Genomic DNA, 21,257 nt, shown 5'->3' with positions numbered 1-21,257 from the left:
CAAGTATCTCCCTTTTTGGCTGTCAATACGTCTAATGCTCATTAGTTTTGGAGCACCACCTGAGCTAGAGAGGTGACCTGTCTCTGGAGGGAGGAGAGTGACTCTGCTGTAGCATCAAGAGCTGATTGAAGCTTTTTGTGAAGGTCATCTTTAGTCCAAATAGAGTACCCTAAAGCTCCTCTGATTACTCCAGCTGCTGCTACAGTTTCAGCTACGGAGATTCCTATGCGGATAGGCAGGAAGGTTACGCGCTTGCTGCATGGAAAAGTAGAATGAGAGAATAAGTGTTCAAATTCTGTGGTGCTATATAAAATAAGCTGAGGGGTTACTTGGACAGCAAAACAGGGAGTGGTTATATTGTCAGGGATATAGGTCATTAAGGTTCCATTACACCAAAGAAAGTCTCCAGGATTTGTGTATTTGTTTGTAGAAGCAATTGTGTAATGTGAGCATCTGTCGTGTTGGATGTGTGGGGAGGGGCTGATGCAGAGCCATTGAGACAAGGCAGAGAAATTGGTGTTACTGGGTGTGAGTTCCCACAAAGGGATGTTCAAGGCAGGTTGCATTTTACTGCCAGTGGGGGAGAGATCGTATGAGGAGAAGTTGAGAGGGACTCAGGCCAGGAGGGGCCTTTCCAGGGAGGCACAAAGAAAACAGTTTGGGGGATTTAGGGTGGGGACTTAAGTGTTTAGAAATGGCAGTGTGGTTTGGATGATTTTGATCCAAGTATGGATCTGAGAACTGGGTTTGGAGGGTTCTGAGGAGGAGAGACCTTGGAGTTCCTCTATCTGCTTATTTAGGACTTTTTCAGAGTGCTGTATGTCTGAGGTAAGGATTGTTGACTCAGATGAGGTTTGTGTTACTATGCTTCTCCCTATCCATAAATATCCAGAGGGTTTGGTCTGGTAGTTAGACCAAAAGATTGCACCTGTGACTCCAGAAGCCCATCGTAGTTGGTCTGGGTCATAGATTTTTTAGTGCAAAACGGTATTTTCTCCATCTTCCCTGTGCTCTGGCCTCATTCCAAGTATCCTCAGGTATCAAATTGAACATACTGGTGTCTAGTTTTCTGTCATAATGATGGATTCTACATGTCCAGTACGGACAGCCTTTATAAGCGTCTGGCCACAATTTACAATAATCTCGGGTCTGATCAAATAGAAAGCAGAGATAGGGTCCCATTGAGGCTGTTTTGTAGAATCGAGAATTTTCAAGGGAAATGATAATGGGGGCAGTTGAGTTGAGGGGCATGTCAAAAGTGACAATTTGTTCAGTTTTTAATATGGATCCATCCTTCCATTGATCAACTACCGTGAATCTCCATATGTAGGATCCAGAGGAGATATGGAAAAGAGAGGTGTAGGCTAAGAGGAGATGAGGGAGGTGGACTCGGATCTGGAGGTTATTCATTGTTTCTTGGGAAACCTGGTGAAACAAAGTTTCAGTGGGTTGATGGGAGAAGGGCTGCAGGCATATGCCAGTGTAGAAGAGGAGATATCCGCAGACTCAGGCTCAGGATCTGACGCAGATTTTAACCTGAAAATGTGAATCCAGGGAGTTAGCTATGTTGGAGACTCCTGAAGCCATGCAGGGAAGGGGATATATAGGGTACTTGTAAGGGACCTTCCCATTTTGGTAACAAGGAACAATCTTGTTGTTGTGGGAGAGAGAAGAATACCCAGGCTCCTGGTGTTAGGAGAAAAGAAGCATGAGACCTCTGGGGGTCTGGGAGTAGGGTTTCCTGGTTTTTCCAGAGCTGAGAGTGTATAAAGGAAAGAAGAGGGAAAGAGAGACTTTCTGGTAGAGTCCACGGAGAAACTGCGACACCAGGGGAAGGGAAGGATGGGCATACATGACCTCAAATGTGGAGAGAGGGTGGGTTTTCTTGGTAATACTCTAAGTCAGAATAAGGCAAGGGGAAGGAGTTTGGTTCAATCTAGGTGAATCTCAAGTAAGTTTGGTTAAAATTTCTTTTATTGTTCGGTTGGTATGCTCCACCTTTCCAGATGACTGTGGATGATAGGGAATGTGCAGGTGCCATGGGATGTTAAGGGCTTTAGCAACATGCTGTGTAATCTGAGAAATGAAGTCAGGTCCATTGTCAGATTGAAAAGAGGTGGGTATTCCAAATCTGGATATAATCTCAGAGACAAGGATAGAGGCAACTGTGGTAGCCCGCTTGTTGGCAGTTGGGAAGGCTTCAACCCATCCTGAGAAAGTGTCCACTAGAACTATTAGGTATTTAAGTTTGGGGGCAGGTGGCATGTTGGTAAAATCTAGCTGCCAGTAAGCTGCTGGAGTGTAGCCCTGTGCTTGATGTGTGGGAAAGGTTCCTGGTTTCAAAGGGTTTGAGGATTTGTTCTTTTACAGATGGAGCAGTTAGAAATGAGCTGTTGCAGAAAGTGAACATCCTCAGGGCTGAGTGTGAGAAGTGAGCTTGTAAAAGCTTTGAGGCTTTGGGAGTTAGGATGAAAGATGGAGTGGAGATATGAATTCATGGATCTGGATGACACTGGGGATTTGGGTTGGGGGATAATGGGTGCTAGGGTACAATATGGGGCAAGGGCTGCTAGTTGAGCTTCCTGATAAGCCCTTGAATTGCCTCTTGTGACAGGTGAAGAGTCATGTTGGTGTGAGCAACAGTGTGTGATCCTGATTTTAGTGGGAAGGAGTGAGGCTCTAAGGAGATCAGTGATGAGCTTAGCATTGGTGACTGTGGAGCCCCTAGTTGTAAGGAGTCCTCTGTCTTTCCATATGGCAGAATGGGAGAGGATATGTGATAAACGTATTTAGAGTCTGTGTATAAATTTAGGGAATGGTCAGCTGCCAGGTGGAATGCCCTAGTGATGGCTATTAATTCAGCTTGCTGGTTGGTGGTGTGTGGAGGTAGGGATTTTGCCTCTACTGTAAAAAAATTTTATACCAAGTGGGTCTGCCAAGGAGATAACAGCGTAGCCTGCATAATGATGACCATCTAGTGTAAAGGTGCTACCATCAGTAAACCAAGTTTAAGTGGCATCAGGCAAAGGCCCTTCATAGATATGAGTGGGGCAGGGCATAAGGTTTTCTAGTACTTCAAGGCAGTGATGGGAGGGAGGTGTTTCAATTTGGGGAATAAGAGCCACTAGGTTTAGGGCTGAGCAAGCCCTAAAAGTAAAAGAAGGATCATGGAGGAATGAGACCAGAAGGGAAAGGATGCAGCAGGGAGGAAGGGTCTTTAAGCTTTTGTAAGTGAGAAGATCCTCCAGAGTGTGAGGGGAAATGATAATATTTTGTGCTCTGAAAGTCAGTTTCTTTGTCTCCTGTAATAAAATGTGTGCTGCATCTAGAGTACACAGGCATGGGGCCTATCCCCTAACAGTTGGATCTAGTTGTTTGGAAAGGTAAGTGACAGGAGCAAATGTGGGCCCTTTATTTTGACCTAACACCCCAAGGGCTAAGCCTGTTTTTTCATGAACATAAAGAAGATAGGTTTGTTGGATGTCTGAGAGATGTAGGGCTGGTGCTTGGAGGAGGGCTTGTTGTATAGAGAGAAAATAAGATTTAGGTGACAAGGGAAGGGGCTCCTGTTTGACCCCTTGGCCATTTCATATAGTGGTTTGGCCAGGAGTGAGATATTGGGTATCCAGGCCCTAAAATATCCTGTTTGACACAGGAAGGATAAAATTTCCTCCTTAGTTATTGAGATGGGGTAGTCACGAATTAAAGCTTTTCTGTCTAGGGTGATTGCCTTGGAATCTTGAGAGAGTTGGACTTTAAGGTAGGTGACCAGGGGTTGTGATAATTGTACTTTTGGGGGAGACACCCAGTAACCCTTTTCAGCCAGAATGTTAAGAAGCATGTTGGTGTCAGTTTTGGCAATATTTAGGGTGGGACTGCAGAGGAGTAAGTCATCTAAATATTGGAGGAGAGTTGAAAGAGGGAGGTTGAGGCCCTTTAGATAGGCGGATAATGTCTGACCAAAGATGTGTGGGCTGTCTCTAAAGCCTTGAGGGAGGACAGTCCATGTTAATTGCTGAGATTGTTGAGTATCTGGATCTGTCCAGGTAAAGGCAAAGAGGTCTTGGGAAGGTGGGGCCAAAGGAATGGTGAAAAAGCATCCTTTAAATCTATAACAGAAAAATAGGAAATTGTGGCCAGAATAAGGGACAGGAGAGTATATGGGCTTGGAACTAGTGGGTGGATAGATTTGACTGCCTCGTTCACAAGACAAAGGTCCTGAACCAAGCGGTAAGTCCCATTAGTTTTTTGCCTGCAAGAATGGGAGTGTTATAAGGTGAATGTGTGTGCCTAAGAAAACCCTTTTTGAGAACACTGAAAATGATGGGTTGTTGTCCCTTTTGAGTGGACCATGGGAGAGGATACTGAGGCTTATTTGGAATGTGATAGGTATTTTTTTAAGTGAACCTCCCTTGGGGACATTGAGCCAGGGATGGAGTCTCTGTGTCCCAGGGTAATTGGTTTACTTGATCTTGTGGAAGTGGAAGGGCATGATCTGGTATAGCCTGTAGGGCAGCCATGGCTATAATTGAGGGGAGGGAGGATGGTGAAAACAGTAGAAAGGAAATAATAGCCTAAAATTTAGATAGAAAATCTCTGCCCAAAAGAGGAATGGGACACTGGTGCATCAAACGGAAGGAGTGTGAGAATGGGTGGCCTAAAAATAAGCAGGGTAGGAGTGGGGTAGGTTTGGGATACATTGTTTGTCCACCTACTGCAACAATAGGGGACTGAGAAGGAAGTAAGGATCCCCAAAACTCCTGTAAGTCTGAGAATGTTGCTCCAGTCTATTAAAAAAAGAATTTTGTGACATCAACCGTCACTTGGACCCTGGGTTCCTGCATGGTAATTGGACTTGTTGGGACAGGAGTCTTGAGGCCCAATCAATCATCAGTGGCCAGTCCCACGAGGTTATGGGGGTGGCTAGGGCCTGGCCGTGCACCCCTTTGGGTACGAGGACAGTCTGAAGTCCAGTGGCCCATCATGGAACATTTTGGGCAGGTCTGGTAGGCGACCTTGGATTGGGGCAGACTCTGCTCCAATGTCCTTCTTGTCCACACTTAAAGCAAGCCCCAGGGGGTGCTGGTTTCAGGAGATGGTCTTTCCACATGGGAGATGAGTTTTGAGAGGGCCCATGGAGGGCCTGAGCCAGAATTTGGCACTTTAGGCGTTCAGCCTTTTTATCTTGGTTATGATAGACCTTAAAAGCAGTAGCAAGAATCTCGGTCTGGGGAGTGAGGGGGCCTTGTTCTAATTTTTTAAGTTTGATCCCAATATCAGGAAAACTATGGGCAAAGTGACTGTTGGCCATCAGGGGTTTCTGGATCCAAATTAGTGTATTGCAAGAGAGCCTTAGTTAGGTGGTCCAGAAAGGCTGATGGGTTCTCATGTTTATCTTGGATGATTTCCTGAAGTTTCTCAAAATTAACTGCTTTTTGGGCTGCCCTTTTTAGGCCTACCAGAATACAAGTGGTGAAATAAACTCGGTTTGTGATGCCATTATTGGTGTTATAGTCCCAGAGGGGATTTTGGTCTGGGACTGCTTGGGGCCCAATGGGATGTGCCGGTATTGGAGAGGATCATATAGACATCATGGGAGGTGAGGCTATAGGCCTGTGTTAAATATTGGAATTCTTTGGTATATAAAACTGGGTTGGTAGTATATGAGCCTAGTCGGTTTTCAATTTGGGAGAGGTCAGCCATAGAAAAGGGGACATGTACTCGGATAATGCCTTCAGCACCTGCTACCTCACGCAAGGGGGCAGTTATTTGAGGAAGGGCATTGGTTTGGGTTTTTGATCTAGTGAGTGGAGGGGAGAAGTCAGTTTGCTGAGGTGAGGGCGATGGCGGAGAGTCTGGAGCAGAAGGTTGAGGGTGAGAATCTATTGGAGCTGGGCGATAGGGTGGAGGTTCATCAGCAGGGTCAAAAGTAGTGGATGAGTCCAGAGAAGGAGAAAGTTGGGGATCAGTAATGGGAGGGTTGGTTTGTAGGCTAGAAGAATTTGTAGAGGTTTGCAAGAGGTGCAGAGAGCAGGATTGGAACGGAGCAAGAAGAAAGCCTGGACATAAGCGATCTTTACCCATTTTTTTTGAATGCTCACAGTAATTGTAGAGATACCTTAGAATGGAGGGATCCAAGGACCCAAAAGGGGGCCATCTGCTTTGGTTGTCTAAGGGATAAGTGGGCCAGGCTTGGGTGCTATATTTGATCAATTTTGGGGGTTTGATGTCTGGTGTCAAGGAGAGGGTTTTGAGGTTATCCAAGAGGCATTGTAGGGGAGAGTCGACTGGCAGAGAGGACACATTACCCATGTTGCAAACATAGTGTAAGGAGGAGGGAAGAGGACACAAACATAATATAGGGGAGAAGGAAGGAGATGCAAAGATAGTATAAAGGAGAAGGAAGGAGACGCAAAGATAGTATAAGAGAGAAGGAGGAAACTGATTTATTGGCAAAAGGGGCATCCCTGCTACAGCCAAAAACCAGGAGTGCCTTAGTGGCAGGTTCGAGCTGCAGAGATTGGTCGTCACCGAATCCTGACAGTCGAAGCTCTCATCCTAGCCAGAGCTGGAGCCATGGGAGACCTTGGCCAAGGCTTTTCGGGACCCCTCCTGGAGAGGCCAGATACTCCCAGGGGTGGAAAGAGGGGAAAGACAGAGACAGGGGAAGAGGGAGGAAGAGGAGGGTAAGGTTCTCTCTGGTGGCTGAGTCTTGAATGTGAGGTCTAGGACTTTAGGACAGCCACCAGACCATGAAGGTATGGGTGGGGTGTGATGTTCAGTTCTCTGTTGTGTGTCCCTGGAGGTTACACAGTTCTTTGAGGGAGACCTACAAAGCCTATGCTGGTAAATTACCAGCTGGGAAGGGAAGGGAATAATTTTGAATCCAGGAGTCTATTCTGCCCTAGGAAGGAGTCCCTGAGGGCCACCGTAGCCTTAAAGGCTGTGGTGGGGTGTTTTCCTCCCTGCAGGTGGGCAAAGAGGTTTGCCGGACAATCAAAGGTCAAATCCTCCTGACACCACCATTGGGTTTAGGACTCCAGGAAGGGAAAACTCACCAATCAAAGGCCATGGTGGATGTAGTTCTGGCGATCAAGAAGATGGGCTCAGGTCATCTGGTGAGTGGCACTTCCAAAGGAAGAGGGACCCAAAAGTGGGTTTTAACCCTCTCCCGGGTTTCAGCACCAAATGAAAGAAAAGTGACCACAACACTAGGAGCAACCAAGAGATCTTTATTGCAGCAGTGCAACAAAGAGGAAAGAAAGGAGGAAAGAAGTGGGAGGGGGCAGCTGGGGAAGGCTTTTATAGCCCTTCTGCTGTGCTGCCTAAATCTAACAGGGTCTCTGGGTTTGCAAGCTGCCTTGTTGGCACACAAGGGGGTTAAGTGCTCGGCCTTGAGCAGCAGGCTACATGCTCAGCCTTGAGCAGGGGGGGGGGGGGCGAAGCACTGAGCCTTGAGCAGGGGCTTGGGCATTTGGGCTTGAAGCAAACAGGTGATAAAGAATCAGACAGGGGGTTTGAGTGGCCAGGTCATTCTGCAGCTAACTTTGTTAGGCATGCCCTGCAGACAGCTTACTCAGCCTGTCCTGCACCTAACATAAATAAAATATTAAAAATGGCTGGGGATGTGGCTCAGTGGCTGAGCACCCCTGGTTCAATGCCTGGTGCAAAAAATAATAATTAAAAATTAAATTATTATTATATGAGGCTGAATTTTTGAAATGATAAGGGCATTGGTGTAGAATTCTGGGGAGAAAAATAGTGGGAGTAATGAAAGTGTAAGGTGATACTGATATTCTGATGCCAAAGAAGGTCTCTACAGGTTAGAAATAAGTGGGTGATCCAGAGGTAGTTGCCAACAAAGTATTTTATTTGCAAATAAAAGTGTAGTCTTTTGAGGTTCCCCAGTGACAAAAGGAAAATAAATTTAAGAGGGACTAAATGTTATGTAACAAAGGAGATTGGAACAAATAAGAAAGAAATGTTGGGAGAGACTCCATGATTTCTCTTACCTAAGTGTAAGTGGTTCCAGGAGAATCTGAAATAGCAGGTAAGAGGCTGGAGAGAATCATCAAGGAGACAAAAGCACACAGCAATTCCCTCCACACAGACAAGGCTGACCCTTACCATGCTGAAGGCGAGGGACAGAGGAGACATATTCCATGAGGACATCATGTTCTGATCTCTGAATTTCGGCCTTATTGTAGAGGCTGTGTCCACTCTGCATAAGGCCAGGACAAGGTCCCTCAGGGCCACTATTTTGTCCCTCAGTTATGAGGAGCAAGAAGAGTCATGGGGCACATTCATATGTCACCTCTGTGGTGCTGATGTGCAGAAGGAACCTAAGGGCAAGGGTCTGCATAATTTAAAGGGTCAGACTTTCTAAAGACATCTTCTAACAGCTTTGAACTAGAATACTAAAGAGCCTAAGGAGATATGGTTTTACCAGTGATAGCCCAGGGGTCTCCCATCATTGTCCCTCTCTGAAGGCGGGGCCAGGTCTGTTGTTTTCAAGCCCAATGGTGCAATATAAGTCTGTAAAGGAGAGTGGATTTCATCATGTTTTAGAGCAGCTTGTATTTTCAAGATTATGAGAGGAAACTTCTTTGTTTGCAGGGGGTGGGGGAGGGGTTGGGGGGACAGTGCTGGGGATTGAACCCAGGGCCTTGTGACTGCTAGGCAAGCACTCTACCACTGAGATATGCTCCCAGCTTTAGAAGAAACTTAAACAGATAGAAAAATCACCAATTTTTTTTTAAAAAAATATTTAATTTATTTTAATTATTTACTTTCTTTTAAACAGCAACAAATAATATTCATTAAATCTATGCAACCAAAATTATGGAATTCAAGATCTGGATGGAGAGAAAACTAGAGAAAAGTAATTGAGGATTAATGGGTGTCACAACCAAAATGCTTGTGTCCTCCCCAAATTTGTACATTGAAGCCTTGCCCACTAATGTGATGGTAGTAGGAGGTAAAGCCTTTGGGAGTAATCAAGACTAGGTAAGAGCTGGGTGCAGTGGCACATGCCTGTAATTCCATCTTCTGGGCAGAGGTCGGGTAGGGGTAGTGGTGTTTGTAAGTTCAAGGCCAGCCTCAGCAACTTAGTGAGACCCTATCTCAAAATATAGGCTGCCCCTGGGTTCAATCCCCAGTCCTGAGGGGGAAAAAAGACTACAGAAGATCCTTTCAGTCATTTCTAGTTTTGAAGTAATGGGATTAACATTCTTGTTAGAGTCCAAACAGCTTGCCCTGTGATCTTGGGTACATCCTTTGTTATCTCTCAGTACTGGTATCATCCCCTGCAAAGGAAGAGAATTTAAATAACACCCACCTGATTGAATCAGACCCACTCTGGATATACACTTGTGTATTAATTGACATAAGAATTTGAGACTTTAATTGCTTCTAATGAATCATTTTGGGTAGAAACAAAACCAGTTTTTTTTTTTTTTGTTGTTGTTGTTGTTATTTTTTGGAACTGGGATTGAACCCAGGGGTGCTTAATCAATGAGCAACATCCCCAGACTTTTTTACTTTTAATTTTGAGAGGTCTTGGTAAATTTATTAGGGCCTACCTAAATTGCTGAGGCTGCCCTTGAATTTGCAGTCCTCCTGCCTCAGCCTCAAGAGTCACTGAGGTTACAGGCATGTACCATCACACCCAGATATTTTAGTGTTGATTGGATATCTGAAATAAGGTGAGTCTGATCTCAACTACAGCAGGCATTCTTTTTTTTTTCTTTCTTTTTTAATTTATTTCTTGACACATGATAATAGTGGAGTGCATTACATTCATAATTATCCATTCACAGCACAATTTTTTGTAACTCTGTTATACAAAGTATGTTCACACCAAATTATGCCATTATTCATGAGCTCTCTTATTATTATTATTTTTTTTTTTTGCGTACAATTCTTGCAGGCATTCTAAAGGATTCTTTGTCCCATGTGTCCAACAGTGATACTGATAAACCCACCCTAATTCCCTCTTACGATTAGGAGCCATCTCATCCCAAAGGCATGAAAAGTTAATTTTGACTGTACTATAAATTACTGTGATTTCTGAACTTGCTTGGAATGCCTTCCCATGCCTTGAACTCACCCATGCCTGGCTTTCCCTGACCAGATAACAAGTCTCTCTGAAACTTTAGTGGTGCCTCACAAATTCTGGCTTTACCTGGCCAGATAAAGACCTTCTCTGAAACTCCAGTGGCGCCTCATAAATTCTGATGTTGGGATCTAAATTTACTCCCTAATCACTAACCAATTACCTGTCTTTGTGTAATGCTTGTCAAAATCATATTATCTGTAAGTTCTCAAGACACCTGCTCTTTTTGCAATTTTCTGTGCTATAAAGCTGCACTACTAGAGAGCTGTGGTGCACTTCTCTTCCCATGGGTTTCAGGAGAGACAGCCCTGGCTGGTCCTAATTACAAGCTTGCTTTAATTTGATTTAATTTGGAGTCGATGGTCTTGTCTTTGTGTCATAGTTTAACAATACCCCACTATCCTCTTAAGAGAAGTGTTAATCAAAGTTCAAATTGTCTTTAAGTCTAGGACCTGGTTTAGAGTCAGGAGAAGTCAACCACTGCTGCTTCAGACCCATAGGGAGTGGGGTCAGTAAGAAGGACAGGAAACAAGTGTGGGGATGACTATGGAAGACCCAAGATTCCCAGGACCCCTCCTAGTCTTCAGCATCCTCAATATGGTTCATCTATGGCAAAGGGTGGAAGGGCCTGACCTATATGGTGTTGGGAAGTGGGGGCTTCTGGGTGCACAGGGAAGAGACGATGAGAACAGACAACTTCAGAACTGGGTTAGGTCACCTGGAATCTCTCATTGCACCCCTGCCTCAGGGCTTGCCCTTCTCAAGGGCCAAATTTGCCCCAAACAGGGTCAGTAGCTTAGTCCCTCAAGACCATTGATCTGCACGTGAGCAGTGGGGGAGCAGTGTTCAGTTCTTTCCATTCTTGTGAAGTAAGGACCATGGGTCTGTCCCCAATTTTCTACCCTGTTCAGGGCGCAGTGTGCAGGGCCAGCTGATATAGTTACTTAAAGACCATGAAGGAAGACATGGAAGAGACGTGCTTGGGGAGACATGTTCCTCTTAGTCCAGGCCAGGGTCCAAAGCTTCTCAGAAAGACAAGGTCAGGACTAATTCTGGGGCCTCTGGCTGGCCTCATGACTACTCCTGTGGAAGTCCTTACAGGCTTCTCAACATCTGGACACCTTGTTGCCAGCTCTTTTATCTTGTTGAAAATTGACCTATTTTAGTTATTTAAAAACATACCACAACATCAATCTTCCTTTTCTTTTTATAGTTCTGTTACATTCAAACATTCTAAAATGAGATAGTTCCCTGCCCAGACTTAAGTAATGATAATGAGATGCTGCAGACACCCAACAGTAAAAATAGAAGATAAAAGTTCCAGTTCTAACCCCAAGACTTCTATTCAAACACAAGGCAGTGCATTTCATTTCTGTTTGTTAAAATGTAGTACAGGATGTTCTTTTTTTTTTCTTCATACCTTTATTTTATTTACTTATTTTTATGTGGTACTGAGGTTTGAACACAGGATCTCGCGCATACCAGGTGAGCGCACTACAACTGAGTAACAACCCCAGCCCCTCAGGATGTTCTTTTAAATATTTTCATCCCAAAGCTGTGATGATGCATGCTTGTAATCCCAGATACTCAGGAAACTGAGGCAGGAGGATTGCAAGTCTGAGACCAGCCTCAGCAACGTTGTGAGACCCTGTCTCAAATTAAAAAGGGCTGGGGATATAGCTCAGTGGTAGTTCAATTTCCAGTACTGGAGGAAAAAAGTTTCATCCCAAACACCAGATTTCTTCAATTACATACAACTCCAACTGATAGAAATAGAAAGAAATTTCTGTCTTTTGGTGATGGCATAGAGAAATGAAACTATCCATTAGATTCCTTTAGTAATGAACGAGGGAAAAGAGAGGAAAGAAAAGAACTGGGCTGTGCTGGGTGGTTGGTTTCTATTTGTTTTTCTGAGGATATGACTTCAGGAGTTAAGACACACTTTTGTGCCACTACCATAATTAGTATGGGCCATCTTTAATTTTAGGTGATAAAATGAGATATACTCAATAAACATAAAAATGGTCAATTTTTTTCCCTGCAGGTTGATTCTCCCCATCAAAAAATGACAAATACAAATTGAACATAGAATTAGGATGGTGATTCTGCTCGACATTCCATTTTGGTAGCTGCTTGTTTCCCATAGAAGTAAGAGGAACAGGCACTAGGTTTTCTTAGGAATGTAACAGCATAACCAGCGGACTTCATGGCAGCTTATCTGTGGTACTGATCCTTGGAATACACACAGGAAAGACTGGCTGTTGTTCTCTGACTGCCCATATTTGCACATTTGATGACAATGGAAAATACCCAGACAAGAAAGCAAGAAAGAAACATGTTTCTTCCAAGATTCAGCTGCTGGAATTTTGTTTGTTTGTTTGTTTGTTTGTTTTTTTGTTGTTGTTACTAGAGATTGAACCCAGGGGCACTTTGCCATTGAGCCACATCCCCATCCCTTTATATTTTTTAGTTTGAGACAGAGGTTCATTTAGTTACATAGGGCCTTGCCAAATTGCTGAGGCTGGCCTTGAACTGGCAATCCTCCTGCTAAGACACGGGATTCCAGACATGTACCACCATGCTTGCCTCAGCTATTGGGTTCTCAGGGACCCTTTCTTCCACAGAACCCCAGGGTGGTGATACTGTGCTGCTGTGTCTTTTGAGCTTCCATCCTCAGTGGGTCCTGAGAAAGATAGTGGATTGGTCCTGGAGCCCTCATGGAAGGAGAGGGTGCTCTCACTGGGTGGAACATGGTGACCCACACACTGGGAGTGGCAGTGAGGTAGTGGTCACTACAGCGGGGGACTACATGGGAAGAGGTAGTAGTTTCCAGAGGCCACTGCTGCCGCTGCTGCAGGAGGAGAAGGAATAAACCTTGTCAGTCCTAGAACAGGCTCTAGCTTGATCCCCGAGACTATGATTCCATCCTTCTATTTTTTTTCCTCTTTCCTATTTTGTTGGCCATTGACAATCATCTTATTAAAGAGTTATTTTCTGCAGCTGGCCCCAGGCTAAACTGGATGACTGCTACCTGAGTACAATAAGGATCATCCAGATCTCTCCAAATGACTTCTTAAATCTGTCCCAATGATGGTATTACCCAGCACCAATATCCAGTATGGTGATGATCTTGTCCACTGAAGGGTCCAGGTAAAGTCGCGTTGCAGCCCACTTGAGAAATTTATATGCTCCAGAGTCATTGATTCCATATTGGTCTTTAATAGTATGACTAGCCCAGAGGTGGCTATCTGGATCTGTAGGCTGCTCATGTCTATATGGAATGCTCCTTTTCTCTCCTCCTTTACACTCTTCTTTCACCCAGAAAGAGCAAATGTGGGACCAATTCCTTTTGTAGTAAGCATGGTTGGGGCAGCATGTCACTGATGGATGTGGCTTTCCCCAGCATGCTGAGTGGCTGTGTTCCATCAGTTAGAAATCTCTTTTGCACTTAATGCTTGACATCTGACTTTGGTGTGTCATCCCTCAAGTCTCTCATCATGTACCTGGATGGATAGGGCATACTGTAGATCTGAGAGGCAGGTCTACTAGGCATCCTTCAGTTCACTTCTGGTTTGGCTTACTTCAGTTTTCTTAAAACACATCTGGACCCTGGAACATACCAATAAAACATGGTAAATTACTTGGCACAAACTTCAAATTCCTTCCCATGTTTTTTTCTGGTCGTTGGTATATATGGGTTTTCTCCAAGACACATCTGGCATAGAATGGGGGGAAGTCTACATTTCCTCCTAGTTTGGCCTGCTGTAGGTGTTGGAACCAGTCAGGGAGCCATCTGGAGAGCTTTTGGAGGCAGTAGTAGCATCAGAAATGGGAACTGGACTCTCCTACTTCCAGTGTTCTGTTACTGAAGGAGAATGGAGGTGTTCCAAGAGAGTGGGACCTCAACTCCGGACAAGTGGGGTCCTTGACAAGCATCACAGAAAGGAATTTAAGGACACTTCAGTTACAGGCAGAGACAGATTTATTTAGAAAGGCAGAGACACATTAAGGGAGGATGTGGGAAGAGTGAGAAGTACTCTTGGTCTGGATGTTAATATTTGAAGAAGGGATAGTAGCCCAGGGGGCTCTGCTAGAAGTGGATTCAGAGCAAAGTGATGAACTTTGGGGCCAGTTTTCCTAGTGCTTACATCATGTGATTTTTTTGCCAGCAAGGACACAGCCAAGGTTGCTGGTTGAATTGCCTATTCTGCATTCCAACAGTTCATGGGTAAAATTTTCTGCATTCCTATGGTTCATGAGCACTTTTCTTTTGAGACTCAGTATATCTTTTCTTTCTGTAATTTCAAATTCCTATCTCAGTTCAATTCTGAATGTTATCTTTATTATGTAGGTTTTAGGGAAGGGGTAATCTGTGCAAAGAACTGTGATAAAGCCTTGTCTTTTCAATGGAATGAGGATCAGGGTTCTGAGAATCTTTATCTCCAAGTGACCCCCTGCCCCAGAGCCTGGCAGAGCCCTATCCATGTGCTTGAATTTCAAACATGAACTCTGAGGGTACCAACCCCCTCAAAGATTTTTTTCCATAGTGGGTGCTGGTAAATGGGGGCCCTAATGGGACAGTCAGGAAATTAGATTCTCACAGAGCTCATCATCTCTCTGGGAAAACAATATTGGGCAAAGGACTGAAATCCTCATTATTTTGACTTTTCTTAGACCTTGTTAGAAAAGTGAAAAATAAGGTGATAGGTGTGTCTACATAACTGACAATACAAATTGTGCAAGAGGGAATCTTATGAAAATAGGATCTGCACAGACAAATTCATTGCTACTGAAAAATATCTTCTTGGAAATGTACAGTTACGTAAGAGAGACAGAGACTCTGCCATGTATTTGTGTTATTATGATCAAAGAGACTGAAAGTAGAAGCTTCCACTAAAAGGTTGTCAACCAAAAAGGGTGGCCCAGCAATGTTAAAAAAAAAGGACCACTAGTTAAAAAAGGTGAAGGCAGGATTCAAAGGTCAGCTGTCATCCCTGAGTCTAAAAGGTGTCCCATGATAGTCAACAAGCCTCCAAGCACTATGAATGAAGAAGGGAGCAGGGAGAAAAGGACTGCAGACCCCGTTACCCAGGAAGGTGAGCACCCTTCCTGCCTTCTTTTGTTTAAATGTGTTTCCCCAAAAGCCTGTGTTGGAAACTTAATCCCTAATGCAGGAGTGTTGGGATGTGGGACCTAATGAAGGAAACAGACCTCTTTGGCAGTGGGCCTTCTGGACATTCTGCCATAGTTTCTTGCTCAGGAAATGCTGTTCCACCAGAAATGCATTTGCCAACTCTGTTCCTCTGATGGGCAGAGCCCCAGATTGTCACTCATTCCCAGTGTGTCTTCCTGACTTGGCTTTGTCACCTGGGAACAATCCAACAATCTTAGCTGGATTCTGGAGGTAGGTGGGGTTAAAGATGTTGTTCATTTTGTGGTCATCATGGGGATATGCACCATGGTGTTCCATTCAGACTCCTGGTGTGCTGTACAGAGTTGTCCCTAGTGTCTTGTGGCAGATGGAGAACTGGAAATGTTTGATGGTTTGTGCATGAGGTTCCATTCTGCATACCCCTGGTGAATGGATAGGAACTCCAATGGGACTCTGTCTCAAGTCCCTGGTATGCCTAGAGCACTGGGCTGTACTTCAGAATATAGCTTAGTTTAGGCTTGAGAACATTTGGGTACCTAGAGCCCTGATCCCTGTCAGACATAGCCTCAAGAGAAAAAGGGTCACTTGAGGTGGGGATCTGGAAATACAGAGAAAAAAATACAGTGAATCTCAAAAGAGAAGTGCCCATGAATCGCTAGAAGGCAAAAAAAAAAAAAAAAAATCAACCTGTAAACAAATAAACATTTGTCCTTGTCCAGAAAGAGTACTAGGATGTGAAGACAATGTGCAAGTGCAGGAAAAGCTGGCACGAGATTATCTAACTTCACCCTGACTGCACCTCTAGCCCACCTCCTAATTACTGTCCCTTTATAAATATGAACACCCCAGAGTAAGGAGCTACTGCTCACCCTCAAGACAGCCCACATCCTCCCTTGAATGTGTCTCTTCCTTCCTAAATAAATTTTTGTCTTTTCCTCTAGCTGTCATGTCCTTAAATTCCTTTCTGTGATGTTTGTCAAGGACCCCACTCATCCTGAGGTGAGGACCCCCTCTCTAGGAACACCTTGGATCTTTTCTAGTGACACACTAGGCTTGAAACTGAGTTGCAAAATAGTAACTTCCTTGTTTCTAAAAAAAATCCTCAAAATTTATAGGATACAGTCACAGAACCCTAGGACCTGAACTAAAATGACCTTGAGGGCCTGGCAAAGTTCCTGATTAGTTGAACTTGAGAAAAAAGAACAGGGCCTGTGGACTTAAGAGGTAAGGGGTGCCATTAACAGTTGTAGGATGGACCAGAATTATCCATCAGTTCTACCTGGACCCACCTGCTGGTTGCAGGTTACTCCACCAAGACTCCTGTTAATGACCAATCAGCTCCCTAGTTCCCCTTACTGGGGCTATTGGTTGATCAGGGTTGGATGTTCTTACTGTTATCCTTCAATGACGCTCTTCTTTCAAGAACCAGTGTTAACAGTGTTGACTTCTTTGTGCATTGGGCAGCAAGCCCTTTCTTGGTAGCAGGCCTATGTGAATACCCAAATCATGGCCAAATACACCCCAACTCATGCCTGCATATGACTGATCTGTCTTCAGAAGGTCCTTACCCACCTTGTGCTGCTTGGGATTTCATGCACAAATTTGGTCTCTTCCCTATTTTTTTTTTTTTTTTTTTTTTTTTTTTTTGGTGCTGGGGATTGAACCCAGGTATACTTTACCACTGAGCTACATCTCATTCCTTTTATTATTTTGAGACAGGGTCTCATGCAATTATTTAGGACCTTGCTAAGTTTCTGAGGCTGGCCTCAAATTTGCAATCCTTCTGCCTCAGCCTCTCCAGTTGCTGGGATTGCAGGCATGTGACACCTTGCCTGGCTTTGTCTCTCTCTGCCTCTGGAGCTCAGTGATTCCTTCTGAATTCATTTTACAGATAGGCCCTAGTCAATGGGGGCCCTCTAGTGGCCTATGGCCACCTATTTCTCACAGAACTCTCAACTCTCTGGAAGAACAAGTCCCATCATTTTGTCATATTTGATTTTGTATAAAAAGTGAAAAATATGTGTTTTACCCTTTCTTTATTTTTGGTACCAGAAATTGACCCCAGAGGCACTTTACCACTGAGCCACATCCCCATCCCTTTTTAAAATTTTTATTTTGAGACAGAGTCTCACTAAGTTATTGAGGCTGGCTTTGAACTTGGGATCCTCCTGCCTCAGCCTCTCAAGCTCCCAAACATCACAGATTACTGGTATGTGCCACTGCACCCAGCAAAAATATGTTTTTAAGTAATAAAAATTTGAGAGAAAGGCTTATGAATATGGGTTCTGTTGAGAGAAGTGAATTCAATTTCTTTTTTTTTTTTTCTCTGAAAATGTACACAAAGGTGTTGTAAGAGACACAGCAGCTGCCATTTGTCTCTTTTATTTAGGTAACTTTCAAGAAGAGTTAGGTAGTAGAAATTTCATCATTTACTGTCACTTCACAAGGGAGAAATGGATACTCAGTAATGTTAGATCAAAGCTAGAAGATGCTGAAGGCAGTAGGATTTACAGCCTGTGGTCTCTGAAACTAAAAGTTGCTCCAAGATGGCAAATGATCCCCTGAGAACAAAGAATATATGAGATTGTGGAGAGAAAATAATGGCAGATGCTATGGTTTGAACATGTTTACCAAAGTTCATGTGTTGAGAACTTAATTCTTAGTGCAACCATGTTGAGAGGTGAGACCTTTAAGAGAAGACTAGGTCATGCAGAGAGTGGCCCTCATGAATGAGTTAATGCTGTTATCATGGCAGTGAGTTCATTGTTTAGAGGGTGGCTTTATTATAAAGGTGAATTCAGCCCTCCCTTCCTCTTTCTTGTGTGTTTTATTGCCATGTGATTCCTTCAGCCATGCTCTGACATGGCAAGAAGGCCATCTCTGCATGTGGTCCCCATACTTCCTAGTCCCTAGAACTGTCAGAAATACATTTCTTTGTGAACCGTGTAGTCTGTGGTATTCTGTTAAAGCCACATCAAATGAACTAAAACAGTGATCTTAAGTCACCTGGGAAGCTGAACCCCCTCCCTGCCTCTTGGCTTCCCTCTATTAGTATCTGGGTTTGAGAGAGATGCTGTTCATCTCATTTAATTTTTTTCATTGTATTTGGTTTGGGAAAGGAAAGGGGTCACGCTGTGCTTGGTACATTAGGTAAATCATTAGGGACTGTGAAGCTCTTATGTTTTGAATAAACTGTGTTTCCCAAAAGCTCTTGCACTAAGGCAGGAATAGTTAGAGGTGAAATGATTAGATTGTGAGAGCTGTAACCTAACCAGTCATTCCACCTTTGAATGGACTGAGTGGGGACTGTAGGCAGATGGGGCCTGGCTAGAGGAGGTGGGTCACTGGGGGTATACCTCGAAAGCTTCATCTTCCCTGCTTCTCTTTTGCCTTTCTCATTCTGCTTCCTGTCCACCAGGAGGTGAACAACTTTTTTTCACTGCTGCCCTTCTGCTATGTTGTTCCACCTCATCTTGGGCCCAAAGTGATGGAATTTGGAGTTAGCTGCCTGTAGATTGAACCTCTGAAACTACGAGCCCCAAACATACTTTTCCTCCTCTAAGTTGGTTTGTCAGTATTTTGGTTACACAAGGAAAATTTGACTAACCCGGAAGCCAATTGATGTGGTGAGAAGGGAACGGGAGACTACTGCTGCCTGTTTGCCAGCACTGGGAAATTCTGCTTGACTTGAGACATTTGCTTTAGGAGGGATTTACTGTTAGAGAGAATCTCTGGGTCTAGACCAGGAATGTTTGATACAACTTCCCACAGTGAGGGAAGTGCCTTTTCTATCTGCTTTACTCAAAATGGTAGCCACCGGATATTGAAATTTGAACTGTTACTAGTGCAAGTAAAAAACTAAATTTTAATTGAAAATTGCAAATATAAAAACCATAAATGAAAAGTGGCTACTATTATAGATAAGTTCATGTCTAGACAATATTCCTTTTGAGAGTTCTGCCTGCATGATGCCAAGACCAAAAAATGATTAATTTATTTAGTTTTTTTAAACTAAAAGAGAATTTTCAAATAAGAAATGGAATAGTTATCACCTTTATTATTATTACTTCTATATGTTGAATACCTACTAATTACTGTGCCCTTTTATTATCACTATTTTAGTAAAGTACAGGTGACATAAATTCACCATTTTAGTAAATTTAAGTTTACAATTCATTGTCATTTACCACATTTGCAATGTTGAAAAACCATTACCACTGTCTAGCTCTAGAACATTTTCATTATCCTCAAAAGAAAATCTTGCACCCTTATGTAATCTCTCCCTGTTCCTCTGTTCCCACAAACCCTCATCTACCTATTCAGAAGATGGTACATAAATTGAATCAGATAACATGTGGCCTTTTGTGTTTGGCTTCTCTCACTTGACAAAATCTTTACAAGGTTCTGAGTCATAACATGTGTTAATATTTTATTCCTTTTGATTGTTGAATAATATTCAATTGTATAGCTATTCCACACTTTGTTTATCCACTCATCAAGTGATAGACATGTGGGTAGTTTACATCTTTTGGTATTTGTGAATAGTGCTGCTGTGGACATTTGTGTACAGGTTTTGTGTGGGCATGTGTTTTCAATCAAATGGGTATAGACCTAGGAGAAGAATTGTTGGGTCATTTGATAATTTTGTATTAAAATTATGGAGGAACAACCATAGTGTATGTGATGGAAACTGCACCATTTTTGTTTCCATTAGCATGTATAAGAATTCTAATTTCTCCATATCTTCACTAACACTTGTTATTTTCTGTTTTTTTTTTTTTTTATAAATAATGGACATCCTAATGGGTATGATGTGATATCTCATTGTGGCTCTTATTTGCATTTCTTTTATGAGTAATAATGTTCTGTTCATATGGTTATTGGTTCTTAGTATATCTTCTTTGGAGAAATGTCCATTGAAGCTCTTTGCTTATTTTTAAATAAACTGGTGTTTTTGTTGTAGATTTCTTTATATGTTTCAGATGGGAGGCACTTAGAAGATATAAAACTTTCAAATACTTGCCATATTCTTTGGATTGTATTTTATTCTCAGTGTCTTTTAATACACAAAAGATTTCAATTTTGATGAAGTCTGATTTATGATATACCTAGGAAATTCATCTAATTCAAGTCATGCAAATCTTTGGCTATGTTTCCTTCTAAGATTTTTTAGTGTTAGCACTTACATTCAAGTTTTGTTTCACTCAAAGTTAATTTTGATGCAGTAGGGATCCAGATTCATTCTTTAGTGTATTCAGTTATCTCAGTAAATTAATTGAAGAGATTAAAACAATTGACTCTATATGTGTAGGTTTATTTCGGGGCTCTCTATAGATCTACATATTTAGCTTTATGCATCAAACCACATTGTTTTGATTGCTAGAGTATAAGTCTTGCACCTTACTGATTAAATTTATTCCTAAGTATTTTGTTCTTTTTGATGCTATTGTATAAGAAATTTCATTAATTTCCTATTCAGGTTGATTATTACTAGTATATACAAATAATTTTTTTTGCATGTTGATCTTGTATCCTACAAAATTGCTAAACTCACTTATGAGCTCTATTTGATTCTTAGGAATACTTAGGGCTTTCTATATGTAAAGTCATATCACCTACAAATATAGTTTTATTTCTTCTTTTTCTTTTCTTTTTTTTTTTTAAATTTTCCCTAGTTTGGATGGCTTTTCTTTTTTCTTGATTAACTGCTCTGGGTAGAACTTCCAGTACAATGTTGAGTAGAAGTGGCAAAAAATGAACACTTGTCATACTCAGGATCTTTGGGGAAAAGTTTGGAGTATGATGTTAGTTGTGTGTTTTACATAAGAGTCCTCGACCATGTTAAGGAAGTTCCCTTCTATTCCTAGTTAGTTCAGTTCCTTTATCATGGAAGTCTGTTGGAGTGTGAAATGCTTTTTCTGCATTGAGATAAACATGTTTTTCTCCCTTTGCTCTGTTATATTTCATAGATTTTCATATATGGAAAATCAA

Source organism: Marmota monax, unplaced genomic scaffold (genome assembly GCF_021218885.2).
Source record: "Marmota monax isolate L192 unplaced genomic scaffold, Marmota_monax_Labrador192_F-V1.1 WCK01_AAM20220418_F8-fsc00553, whole genome shotgun sequence".
NCBI classification, from domain to species: Eukaryota; Metazoa; Chordata; class Mammalia; order Rodentia; family Sciuridae; genus Marmota; species Marmota monax.
Note: the sequence above shows the minus strand (reverse complement) of the source record.